The sequence below is a fragment of the Pristiophorus japonicus genome, chromosome 5, assembly GCF_044704955.1.
Source record: "Pristiophorus japonicus isolate sPriJap1 chromosome 5, sPriJap1.hap1, whole genome shotgun sequence".
Lineage (NCBI taxonomy): Eukaryota > Metazoa > Chordata > Chondrichthyes > Pristiophoridae > Pristiophorus > Pristiophorus japonicus.
The window spans coordinates 263,735,276-263,748,325 of record NC_091981.1 but is presented as its reverse complement, the minus strand read 5'-3'; the positions used below and the strand labels follow the sequence as shown (position 1 = coordinate 263,748,325).

Sequence of the window (13,050 nt, the reverse complement as noted above, 5' to 3'; positions counted from 1 at the left end):
TAAAGACCCAGTATACTCAATCTATCATCATAAGGCAACCCCCTCATCTCCGGAATCAGCCTAGTGAATCGTCTCTGTACCCCCTCCAAAGCTAGTATATCCTTCCTTAAGCAAGGTGACCAAAACTGCACGCAGTACTCCAGGTGCGGCCTCACCATTACCCTGTACAGTTGCAGCAGGACCTTCCTGCTTTTGTACTCCATCCCTCTCGCAATGAAGGCCAACATTCCATTCGCCTTCCTGATTACCTGCTGCATCTGCAAACTAACTGTTTGGGATTCATGCACAAGGACCCCCAGGTCCCTCTGCACTGCAGCATGTTGTAATTTCTCCCCAGTTAAATAATATTCCCTTTTCCTGTTTTTTTCCAATGTGGATGACCTCACATTTTCCGACATTGTATTCCATCCGCCAAACCTTAGCCCATTCACTTAACCTATCTAAATCTCTTTGCAGCCTCTCTGTGTCCTCTCCATAACCCGCTTTCCCACTAATCCTTGTGTCATCTGCAAATTCTGTTACACTACACTCTGTCCCCTCTTCCAGGTCATCTATGTATATTGTAAACAGTTGTGGTCCCAGCACCGATCCCTGTGGCACACCACTAACCACCGATTTCCAACCCAAAAAGGACCCATTTATCCCGACTCTCTGCTTTCTGTTAGCCAGCCAATTCTCGATCCATGCGAATACATTTCCTCTGACTCCGCTTACCTTTATCTTCTGCAGTAACCTTTTGTGTGGCACCTTATCGAATGCCTTTTGGAAATCTAAATGCATCACATCCATCGGTACACCTCTATCCACCATGCTCGTTGTATCCTCAAAGAATTCCAGTAAATTAGTTAAACATGATTTCCCCTTCATGAATCCATGTTGCGTCTGCTTGATTGCACTATTCCTATCTAGATGTCCCGCTATTTCTTCCTTAATGATAGCATCAAGCATTTTCCCCACTACTGATGTTAAACTAAACGGCCTATAGTTAACTGCCCTTTGTCTGCCCCCTTTTTTAAACAGAGGCATTACAGTAGCTGCTTTCCAATCCGCTGGTACCTCCCCAGAGTCCAGAGAATTTTGGTAGATTATAACGAATGCATCTGCTATAACTTCCGCCATCTCTTTTAATACCCTGGGAATCATTTCATCAGGACCAGGGGACTTGTCTACCTTGAGATCCATTAGCCTGTCCAGCTTTTTCTACCCCTAGTGATAGTGATTGTTTCAAGGCCCTCCCTTCCCACATTCCCGTGACCAGCAATTTTTGGCATGGTTTTTGTGTCTTCCACTGTGAAGACCGAAGCAAAATAATTGTTTAAGGTCTCAGCCATTACCACATTTCCCATTATTAAATCCCCCTTCTCATCTTCTGAAGGACCAACATTTACTTTAGTCACTCTTTTCCGTTTTATATATCGGTAAAAGCTTTTACTATCTGTTTTTATGTTTTGCGCAAGTTTACTTTCGTAATCTATCTTTCCTTTCTTTATTGCTTTCTTAGTCATTCTTTGCTGTCGTTTAAAACTTTCCCAATCTTCGAGTTTCCCACTAACCTTGGCCACCTTATACGCATTGGTTTTTAATTTGATACTCTCCTTTATTTTCTTGGTTATCCACGGCTTGTTATCCCTTCTCTTACCGCCCTTCTTTTTCACTGGAATATATTTTTGTTGAGCACTATGAAAGAGCTCCTTAAAAGTCCTCCACTGATCCTCAATTGTGCCACCATTTAGTCTCTGTTCCCAGTCTACTTTAGCCAACTCTGCCCTCATCCCACTGTAGTCCCCTTTGTTTAAGCATAGTATGCTCATTTGAGACACTCAATCTGTATTACAAATTCAACCATACTGTGATCACTCATTCCGAGAGGATCTTTTACTAGGAGATCGTTTATTATTCCTGTCTCATTACACAGGACCAGATCTAAGATAGCATGCTCCCTTGTAGGTTCTGTAACATACTGTTCTGAGAAACAATCTCGTATGCATTCTATGATTTCCTCCTCAAGACTACCTCGTGCGATTTGCTTTGGCCAATCGATATGTCGGTTAAAATCCTCCATGATTACTGCCATTCCTTTTTCACATGCCTCCATTATTCCCTCGATTATTGTTCGCCCCACCATGAAGTTATTATTTGGGGGCCTATAAACTACGCCCACCAGTGACTTTTTCCCCTTACTATCTCTAATCTCCACCCACAATGATTCAACATTTTGTTCATTAGAGCCAATATCGTCTCTCACAACTGCCCTGATATCATCCTTTATTAACCGAGCGACCACACCTCCTTTCCCTTCTTGTCTATCTTTCCGAATTGTCAGATACCCCTGTATGTTTAATTCCCAGTCTTGGCCACCCTGCAACCACGTTTCAGTAATGGCCACCAAATAATACCCATTTGCAATGATTTGTACCGTCAACTCATTTACTTTGTTTCGAATGCTGCATGCGTTTAGGTAAAGTGTTTTAATACTAGTTTTTAAACGATGATTTTTAGTTTTGACCCCTCCTGCAGCCCCTTTATATTTATACATATTGTCCCTTCCTATCACCTTGTGGTTTACACATACCCCAGTGCTACTCTGCTCTGTTGCCTCCTGCCTTTTGCATCCTTTCTTGGGGTTCTGTTCATCTGAGTTCTCACCCACTCTAACTAGCTCAGAGCCCTCTCCTGGGTTCCCATCCTCCTGCCAAGCTAGTTTAAACCCCTCCCAACCGCGCTATCAAAACCACCCGCGAGAACATTGCTCCCGCCTCTGTTGAGGTGTAACCTGTCCGACTTGTACAGGTCCCACCTACCCCAGAAGCGGTCCCAATTGTTCAGGAAACTAAAGTCCTCCCTCCTACACCAAAGCCCCGGCCACGTATTAATCTGACTAGCCTTCCTATTTCCAGCCTCACTAATACGTGGCACTGGCAGTAATACCGAGATTACCACCTTTGAGGTCCTGGCTTTCAATCTTACTCCTAGCTCCCGAAACTCAGCTTTCAGGAACTCACCCCTCTTTCTACCTATGTCGTTGGTACCAATGTGGACCACAATCACTGGCTGTTCCCCTTCCCTTCCCAGAATGCCCTGCAGTCGCTCAGTGACACTCCCCTGCCCTTTTCCCGTAGCCCTGCAATTCGTTTTGCTTCAGGTACTTATCTAATTCAGTTTTGAAGGTCACAGTTGAATCTGCCTCCAACACCCCTTCCTGCAGTGAATTCCAGATCCTAACCACTCGCTGCTTAAAAATCATTTCCCTCATGTTAAGGATAAGGGGTTAGCCATTTAGGATCGAGATTTGGAGAAACTTCTTTACTCAGAGAATTGTGAACCTGTGGAATTCTCTACCACAGAACGTTGTTGAGGCCAGTTTGTTATATATATTCAAAATGGAGTTAGATGTGGCCCTTACGGCTAAAGGGATCAAGGGATATGGAGAAAAAGCAGGAATGGGGTACTGAAGTTGCTTGATCAGCCATGATCATATTGAATGGTGGTGCAGGCTCGAAGGGCTGAAAGGCCTACGCCTGCACCTACTTTCTATGTTTCTATGTTTCTATAAACAGAGTTGGGTCACAGGTCAGCCATGATCTGAATAAATGGTGGAACAGGCTGGAGGGCGGTAAGTGGTTGACTTCTATTCCTATGATAATTATGAAATGCTCGGGGTCGAAATTCAGTTTCTACCACCACCTGTTACTGCGCGCGGGAGGCGGCTAACGTACGGCAAATGCCGACCTTCGATGGTAAGCGGCGTCCACACCTGCGCAGAAATTCAGTTGGTTCTTTGGCAGAGGTGCCAAGAGCTAATGCTGCGCCGGTTAACGCCATCAGTGTGGTGATGTCATCCTGCACCTAACGCTCGGCGGTAAAATCACCGCCTCACAAACGGTGGTACCGAATTTTGACCCCGAGTGTTTTTTGGTATTGCATGAAAGTGGAGCTGAGAATCACGATTTAAAAGCAACACCCAAACAGGGACTTGAACCCTGGGCCTTCAGATTAAAAGTCTGATGCCCTAACGACTGAGCTATCCAGGCTCTGCTCAAGCTTTGCCCATCGCAGAATTAAATCCCGGTCTCCTGCCTGATAGGCAGGAATATTGATCACTATACTAACGAGGAACATAAGAACATAAGAACATAAGAAATAGTAGCAGGAGTAGGCCATACAGCCCCTCGGAGCTTGCTCTGCCATTTAATACCATCATGGCTGATCCGATCATGGACTCAGGTGCACTTCCCTGCCCTCTCCCCATAACCTCTTCATCCCTTAGCGCTCGAGAAGCTGGCTGTCACGGTCTTAAATTTATTGAATGTCCCTGCTTCCACAGCTCTCTGAAGCAGCGTATTCCACAGATTTACAACCATCTGAGAGAAGAAATTCCACCTCATCTCTGTTTTAAATGGGTGACCCCTTATTCTAAGATTATGCCCTCTCGTTCTTGTCTCGCCTATCAGTGGAAACATCCTCTCTGCATCAACCTTATCAAGCCCCCTCATAATCGTATATGTTTTGATAGATCACCTCTCATTCTTCTGAATTCCAATGAGTAGAGGCCCAATCTATAAAACTTTCCTCATAAGTCAACCCCCTCATCTCCGGAATCAACCGAGTGAATCTTCTCTGAACTGCCTCCAAAGCAAGTATGTCCTTCCTTAAATATGGAAACCAAAACTGCACACAATATTGCAGGGGTGGCCGCACTAATACCTTGTTTAGCTGTAGCAAGACTTCCCAGCTTTTATACTCCATCCCCTTTACAATAAAGGCCAACATACCATTGGCCTTCCTGATCACTTGCTGTACCTGCATACTAAACTTTTGTGTTTCATGCGCAAGTAACCCCAAGTCCCGCTGTACTGCAGCACTTTGCAATTTTTCTCCATTTAAATAATAACTTGCTCTTTGATTTTTTTCTGCCAAGGTGCATGACCTCACACTTTCCAACATTATGCTCCATCTGCCATAGTACCTGCATACTAAATGTTGTGTATTTCTCTGGTACATTGAATGTATATATAAGTACAATGGTGCACCACAGAGGGCGCTGTGGTGGGAGACCTGAAAGAACCTGCACGAGGCAGTATAAAAGGCTGCCCACCATACCTAGAGGCCACTTTGGAGCTGTTCAAGAAAGGACTAAGGTCACAGCAGTTAGATCAACACCAGACCGTATGGAGTAAGTCATTTGTGTGCTACATATACGACATTGGTGACGAGGAAGCGGACGAACTCCACGCAAACATGGCTAATCTGGGCTCGCTAAAGGACTTTACCGTGGGCAATGATTGGGAGGCCTTTACGGAAAGGCTCAAGTACTACTTCACAGCAAACGACCTGACGGAGGACACGGACGCAATGAGAGGTTAGCGTAAGGCGATATTGCTTTCCAGTTGTGGCGATGAGGTTTACTGTCTCGTCAGGGATTTGCTGGCACCCAGGAGCACCAGGGACAAGTCATACGAGGAGCTGACTGAACTCATTCGTGACCAGTTGAAACCGAAGGAGAGCATCCTCATGGCCAGATACAAATTTTACCATCACTGCAGACCCGAGGGCCAGGATATCACCAAATATGCTGCAGACCTCAGGAAACGTGCGGTGCTGTGTGATTTTGGCGCACACCTTGATGAGGCGTTGTGGGATGTTTTCGTTATGGGGATTGGCCACGAGGGCCTCCTTCACAAGCTGTTAGCCATGGAACCCACAGTCACTCTGACAAAGGCCATCACCATCAGCCGGGCACATATGACCTCGACCTGTAGCACCAAGCAAATAATCCACACAGTCTCGAACCCGGCAGGCACTGTCCACAGGGTAGCGCCCACCATGGACAAAACTGCAGAACGTGGCCCTGCCCGGGGCAGAGAGCACGGACCTCGGGGTCCTGGAACTCAGAGTCCGCTGGGGGGGGGGGGCAATCAAGCAGCACCGTGCTGGCGCTGCGGAGGAAGCCATGGGGTTCTCCGGTGCAGGTTTGCGGAGTACACGTGCAATACCTGCCACATCAAAGGCCACCTTCAGCGTATGTGTAAAAGAAATCAGACTCACCATGTGGCTGAGGAGATGGGGGATGATCCACTGTTCAGCGAGGAGCAGGCAGAAGAAGATGAGGTGTTGGGACTGTACATGTGTACCGACGATTCGCCCCCAGTGGTAATGGAAGTAATTATTGATGGAGTCCCAGTGAGTATGGAAGTGGATACAGGATCGGGTCCATTGTTGATGAGTCAGAGAACTTTTGAGAAACTACGACCTAAGCTGGTCCCGGTCACGGCGAAGCTGTGTACCTACACCAAGGAACTGATACCTGTTCTCGGCAGAGCGGATGTGCAGGTATCTCACGGGGGCGAGACGCACGGTTTACCCTAATGGGTCATTGCAGGCGATGGGTCAACGCTCCTCGGCAGAAGATGGATGGGAAAGGTCCGTGGGAGCTGGGAAGACTTCACTCCTCCGCAGAATGCTGTCCCCCGGGTTCTCAAAGGGCAGCGCTGACCGAGTCGGAGCTGCAGCCTAAATCCACACACAGGCGACAGCAGCCCAGAACTCCTGACCCCAAGCAATCCTGCAGCCTCAGCCTCCACAGACGAGCAGACCCTGGAAGAACAGGTTTGCAGGTCAGCCTCCACAGACGAGCAGACCCTGGAAGAACAAAGTTGCAGGTGCGGGCCTATTGCCGGGGTGCGGGCCGGCGGGGCACTGCGGGCGAGAAGCGGGAAGCCCATCGGTGGCCGGCGGATCCGGGGGGACCCCGGCAGCGGAACAGTCGGGCGGCAGCAGCGGCTGCGATGGTGGCGGCCACGGCGGTCGCAGGAGAGGCGGCCACGACAAGTGTGGAGACAACAGCGGGAGCGGAGGCTGCGGCAGCGGCGGGAATGACACAGGGGAATGCGAGCCAGAGCGGCGGATGCGGCAGCAGGCACGGAGCGACACACAGGGACTGTGACTCATCGAATCCAGGCCAACTTCTGCAAGGTGGGCCGGTTTTTTTTCTCTTTCTCTCACTTCCCTGCTTCCTTGTCCTCTCTTCTTTCTTCGCCAGCGAACTCAAGATGGCGGTGAGCCTCGTGGCAACGGAGCCCTGCAGACAAAGACCAGCAGAACACCGAAGATGGCGGCACCTCGTGAGAAGCCACAAGATGGGATCTTAAAGGGGCAATGCTCCCGGGAGTCTTCAAGGGCCTTACACCATTGACGGTCCCCACGCAAAGACTTTTGCAAGGCAAGAGCGAGTCTAAATGTGCTATGTGATGTCGGATAATGGATTTATGATAAGAATTAATATTTTAATGCTGGATGGTTACTGTGTTTAAAATAATGGATATGAATTGCGAATTACGATAAGAGTTAATAGTTCAATGCTGAATGGTTACTGTGTTTAAAATAATGGACATGAATCACGGGAAGGGTTGATACCACGAGGTTCAAGAACAAGGGACATGGATCCATGACTAACAATACCATTGGGCTAATGCGATGTTCTATTTAGAGGATTCAAGCAACGGCTTTTTGAACTGGGTGTAAGGGGAGCTCGGGGTGTGGGTTCGAATCCACACTCCCCTGGGGTTCTGTACGTGCGATTTATGAGGATGGGTGAGTAATGAGGCACCAGACACAGTGGGTAAAATTACAAAATGGTGAATGTTGTTTATTTAGAATAGTAAACACAAAGATAGAAAGAGGTCATAAATAGCAGTAATGGCACAATCTCACTCAACAACACGAATAATCTTGTAACAGGGAAGGGGAAAATAAGAGGTTAAAACATTCCACTCACACACAACCACACCTCCCACTTCTACCCTTCTTACCAATTCCTGTCCTAAATTGAGTCTGTGAGGGGGTTTGAGCTATACTCACAATCCTATCAACTCCGGGGTTCTGGGGGCACTTATTTCAGCTCGGGGTCCCTCTGGGGTGGGTTTTACGTTGTTGGTCGGTTCGGTTTTCCTCCTCGATGTTGCGTCGGTTTCTTCTCTTTGCCTCTCAGTTGGCTCCTGAGCAGAAAGCTGCTGGAGTTAAGCTCACCTTCCCCAGAGCGAGGGCCTTGTGAAAAGCTGACTCAACTCCCAAAAGCTGACTCCAACCTCCAACCTCTGGTTGGTTTCCTTGCTCAGCTCAGCTGTGGGAAGTCACTGCCACTGCCTGCTGGTTTTCAGTCTCAGTGGCTTCGTCTGCGGAACTGCTGCTTCTTCCTCTGGTGGAGCGAGAGCAAGAGGGGGAGAGAGCTCTCTAGATACAAGCTGCAAGCTCCAAGCTCCAAGCTCTCCAACTTCCAAAACCTCCCCCACCTCCCAAAACCTCCCCGACCTTCCAAAACCTCCCCAACCTTCCAAAACCTCCCCCATCTTCCAAAACCTCCCCGACCTTCCAAAACCTCCCCCACCTTCCAAAACCTCCCCCACCTTCCAAAACCTCCAAGCTCTCAAGCTGCTTCTACACCCCCGGTGGTTCTGTAGGTCCTATAAGGACAGAGAAAATAGAGTATGAGAGGAAGCTTGCAGGGAACATTAAGATGGACTGCAAAAGCTTCTACAGATATGTAAAGAGAAAAAGGTTAGAAAAGACAAACGTAGCTCCTCTGCAGTCAGAATCAGGGGAAGTCATAACGGGGAACAAAGAAATGGCAGACCAATTGAACAAGTACTTTGGTTCGGTATTCACTAAGGAGAACACAAAAGGAGGATTTAAAAGGGGTCAGAGGGTCTAGTAAGAAGGAAAAACTGAGGGAAATCCTTATTAGTTGGGAAATTGTGTTGGGGAAATTGATGGGATTGAAGGCCGATAAATCCCCAGGGCCTGATGGACTGCATCGCAGAGTACTTAAGGAGGTGGCCTTGGAAATAGTGGATGCATTGACAGTCATTTTCCAACATTCCATAGTCTCTGGATCGGTTCCTATGGAGTGGAGGGTAGCCAATGTAACCCCACTTTTTAAAAAAAGGAGGGAGAGAGAAAACAGGGAATTATAGACCAGTCAGCCTGACATCCGTAGTGGGTAAAATAATGGAACCAATTATTAAGGATGTCATAGCAGCGCATTTGGAAAGAGGTGACATGATAGGTCCAAGTCAGCATGGATTTGTGAAAGGGAAATCATGCTTGACAAATCTTCTGGAATTTTTTGAGGATGTTTCCAGTAAAGTGGACAAAGGAGAACCAGTTGATGTGGTGTATTTGGACTTTCAGAAGGCTTTCGACAAGGTCCCACACAAGAGATTAATGTGCAAAGTTAAAGCACATGGGATCGGGGGTAGTGTGCTGACGTGGATTGAGAACTGGTTGTCAGACAGCAAGCAAAGAGTAGGAGTAAATGGGTACTTTTCAGAATGGCAGACAGTGACTAGTGGGGTACCACAAGGTTCTGTGCTGGGGCCCCAGCTGTTTACACTGTACATTAATGATTTAGACGAGGGGATTAAATGTAGTATCTCCAAATTTGCGGATGACACAAAGTTGGGTGGCAGTGTGAGCTGCGAGGAGGATGCTATGAGGCTGCAGAGTGACTTGGATAGGGTTAGGTGAGTGGGCAAATGCATGGCAGATGAAGTATAATGTGGATAAATGTGAGATTATCCACTTTGATGGTAAAAACAGAGAGACAGACTATTATCTGAATGGTGACAGATTAGGAAAAAGGGAGGTGCAACAACACCTGGGTTTCATAGTACATCAGTCATTGAAGGTTGGCATGTAGGTACAGTAGGCAGTTAAGAAAACAAATGGCATGTTGGCCTTCATAGCGAGGGGATTTGGGCCGGGAGGTGTTGCTACAGTTGTACAGGGACTTGGTGAGGCCACATCTGGAGTACTGTGTACAGTTTTGGTCTCCTAACTTGAGGAAGGACATTCTTGCTATCGAGGGAGTGCAGCGAAGGTTCACCAGACTGATTCCCGGGATGGCGGGTCTGACATATCAAGAAAGACTGGATCAACTGGGCTTGTATTCACTGGCGTTCAGAAGAATGAGAGGGGATTTCATAGAAACGTTTAAAATTCTGAAGGGTTTAGACAGGTTAGATGCAGGAACAATGTTCCCAATGTTGGGAAAGTCCAGAACCAGGGCTCACAGTCTAAGGATAAGGGGTAAGCCATTTAGGACCAAGATGAGGAGAAACTTTTTCACCCAGAGAGTGTGAACCTGTGGAATTCTCTACCACAGAAAGTTGTTGAGGCCAATTCTTGCTATCGAGGGAGTGCAGCGAAGGTTACCAGACTGATTCCCGGGATGGCGGGTCTGACATATCAGATGTCAGACCCGCCATCAAAAAGGAGTTATATTCAAAAAGGAGTTAGATGTAGTCCTTACTACTAGGGGGATCAAGGGGTATGGCGAGAAAGCAGGAATGGGGTACTGAAGTTGCATGTTCAGCCATGAACTCATTGAATGGTGGTGCAGGCTCGAAGGGCCGAATGGCCTACTCCTGCACCTATATTCTATGTTTCTATGTTTCTTCCCTGTCAGGAGACTCTCGTTCTTCCAGGGACCACTCACTGCTGGGACCCACCACCACTATCTCGCTTGCAGGCTCTGGACTGTCCGCACCGAAGGCTAGGCTAGCCCTGACAGGCTCCTCACTGTCGGCGGCCCCTGTCTCTGGTACAACCCCTTCCCCGTCAGAAGACCTTGGCTGCGGGATCACGTCCAGTGACTGGCTGCCTGCCCTGTGCAGCCCTTTTCCCCTCGTACCTCTCGGGAAAGTAAAACAGGCTGCTAGGGACGGTGGCATCCTTGACTGCGGAATCCGAACGGATCTCCTAACGGATGGAGGTGAGTCCTCATCCCATATGTAAGGTGGGAATCCACCCTTCCTGTGGGTCCCAAATCTGTGGGTAGTTTGTACCTGTGAAGCAACTCACTGCTCCTTGTGGTGGGATCGGTGGGGTTGCAGTGGTGGGCTGGGGGCCTGGGCTTCCCGTAGGGATTATCCATCTGGGCTGTCCTTTCCCACGAGGTTTTGCCTTGTTGGGGTTAAACAGTTTACATTGGTTAATGTGAAACCATTTAACCCGGTGGGGCATCTTGACTGCGTATACCATGGGGCTTGCCTTGTCGACAATGCTGTAGTGGCTCAAAGACTCCCACCCTGGCAAAGTTGCGGACCATGACCTGGTTCCCCACCTGCCACTCGTGGTGTTTGCTCGGTTCCAGCAGCAATCAGTTGGTTTGATGCTGCTTCCCCATGTTAGTGGCCGCCTGCCAGTGAATCTGCTTGAGGTGCTCCAACAGACTCTTGGTAAAGCGGTCCCTATTCACCTCGATTACCTGAGCTTCCGTCAGGACCGGGGCAAGTACATGAGTGGGGGTTCGCAAGGCTCTTCCAGTCATGAGCTCGAATGGGGAATACCCCGTGCTTTTCGACTGGCTGGCCCGGATCCCCATCAAAACCAGGGGCAACCTCTCAACCCACCTCTGCGGGGAGTCCCCAGTCTCCTTCCTGAGTTTTTCTTTCAAGGTCCTATACATACGCTCCACTAGCCCCGAGGACTGGGGGTTGTAGGCGACGTGCCACTTCCCCTCAATCCCCAGCACCTCAAGGGTTGCCTGCATGACCTGTCCCGTGAAGTGGCTCCCCCGGTCGGACTCCACGTACTGTGGAAGTCCCCACCTGGAGACGACCTCCCTAACCAATATCCTGGCGGTCCCCGCTGCTGTGGCTGTTCGGCAAGGGAAGGCTTCAACCCACTTTGTGAAAGTGTCCACCAAAACCAGGCAGTACCGGTACCCTCCCTTAGCCACAGGTAGGGGCCCTATGTAATTGATTTGTTTTGATCGCCATGGTCCCTCTACCCTGCTTGCGTGTCCTAGAGACACCTTTCTTTTCTGGGGATCTAGATTATTGGTTGCACAGACAAGACAGTTCGCGCAAAATTCACGAGTGTCTTCCCGGAGCTGGGGCCACCACCCGACCTGTTCCACCCGTTGTCAGGTGACCTCTGGTCCGGGGTGTCCAGCTCAAGGCCCTGCGTGGGCCAGCTGAAGGAACTCCCTCTGGTGCTGCTGGGGCACTATCCACTGGTCTCCTTTAAACAACATCTTCTCCCTAACATGGATGCCTGGGCTCCGTACAGTCCTTCGACCTTTTCTCCCGCAGTCAGCTTATCCATGACGGCATTGAGGACAGGATCTCGTGCCTGTACCTGCTGGAGGTCCGGGGCCAAAGCCACCCCTGCGCTCCCTTGTGTCCCCTGTCCGCCCCGGATAGCTGCCATGGGGCCTGCCTCGAGCGGGTTCCACTTGGTTCCCGTTCGGGCTCCCTCTTTGGCCTGTTGATCTGCCTTTTGGTTCCCTGCAGCCCTGGGCTCATGTTTGTTATGGGCCTTTACTTTGTGAATGCAAATGTCTGCCCCGGTCCCTACTGCCTGCATGATGGCCAGGGGCTTACCGTCTGCAGATGTGTACCCGCGACGGGACCAGATGGCTAGGTACTCCGTGCAGGCATTGCAGGTGAACATACTATCTGGAAAGATAGTATAGGGCCATGGGAATTTATTCAATGTCCCGGCTTCCACAGCTCTCTGAAGCAGCGTATTCCACAGATTTACAACCATCGGAGAGAAGAAATTCCTCCTCATCTCTGTTTTAAATGGGTGACCCCTTATTCTAAGATTATGCCCTCTAGTTCTAGTCTCCCCTATCAGTGGAAACATCCTCTCTGCATCCACCTGATCAAGCCCCCTCATAATCGTATGCGTTTCGATAAGATTACCTCTCATTCTTCTGAATTCCAATGAGTAGAGGCCCAACCTATAAACGTTTCCTCATAAGTCAACCCCCTCATCTCCGTAATCAACCAAGTGAACCTTCTCTCAACTCCCTCCAAAGCAAGTATATCCTTCCTTAAATATGGAAACCAAAACTGCACGCAGTATTCCAGGTGTGGACTCACTAATACCTTGTATAGCTGTAGCAAGACTTCCCTGCTTTTCTACTCCATCCCCTTTACAATAAAGGCCAACATACCATTGGCCTTCCTGATCACTTGCTGTATCTGCATACTAAACTTTTGTGTTTCATGCACAAGTAACCCCAGGTCCCGCTTTACTGCAGCA

General features: G+C 48.9%; 1 non-coding gene across 1 annotated transcript; it reads right to left on the bottom strand.

Annotated features, from left to right (window-relative positions):
* Positions 1–3,958: 3,958 nt before the first annotated feature.
* trnak-uuu (transfer RNA lysine (anticodon UUU)) lies at positions 3,959–4,031 on the bottom strand. The gene has a single exon. It is a non-coding gene; the product is annotated as a tRNA-Lys (tRNA).
* Between the last annotated feature and the right edge of the window lie 9,019 nt (positions 4,032–13,050).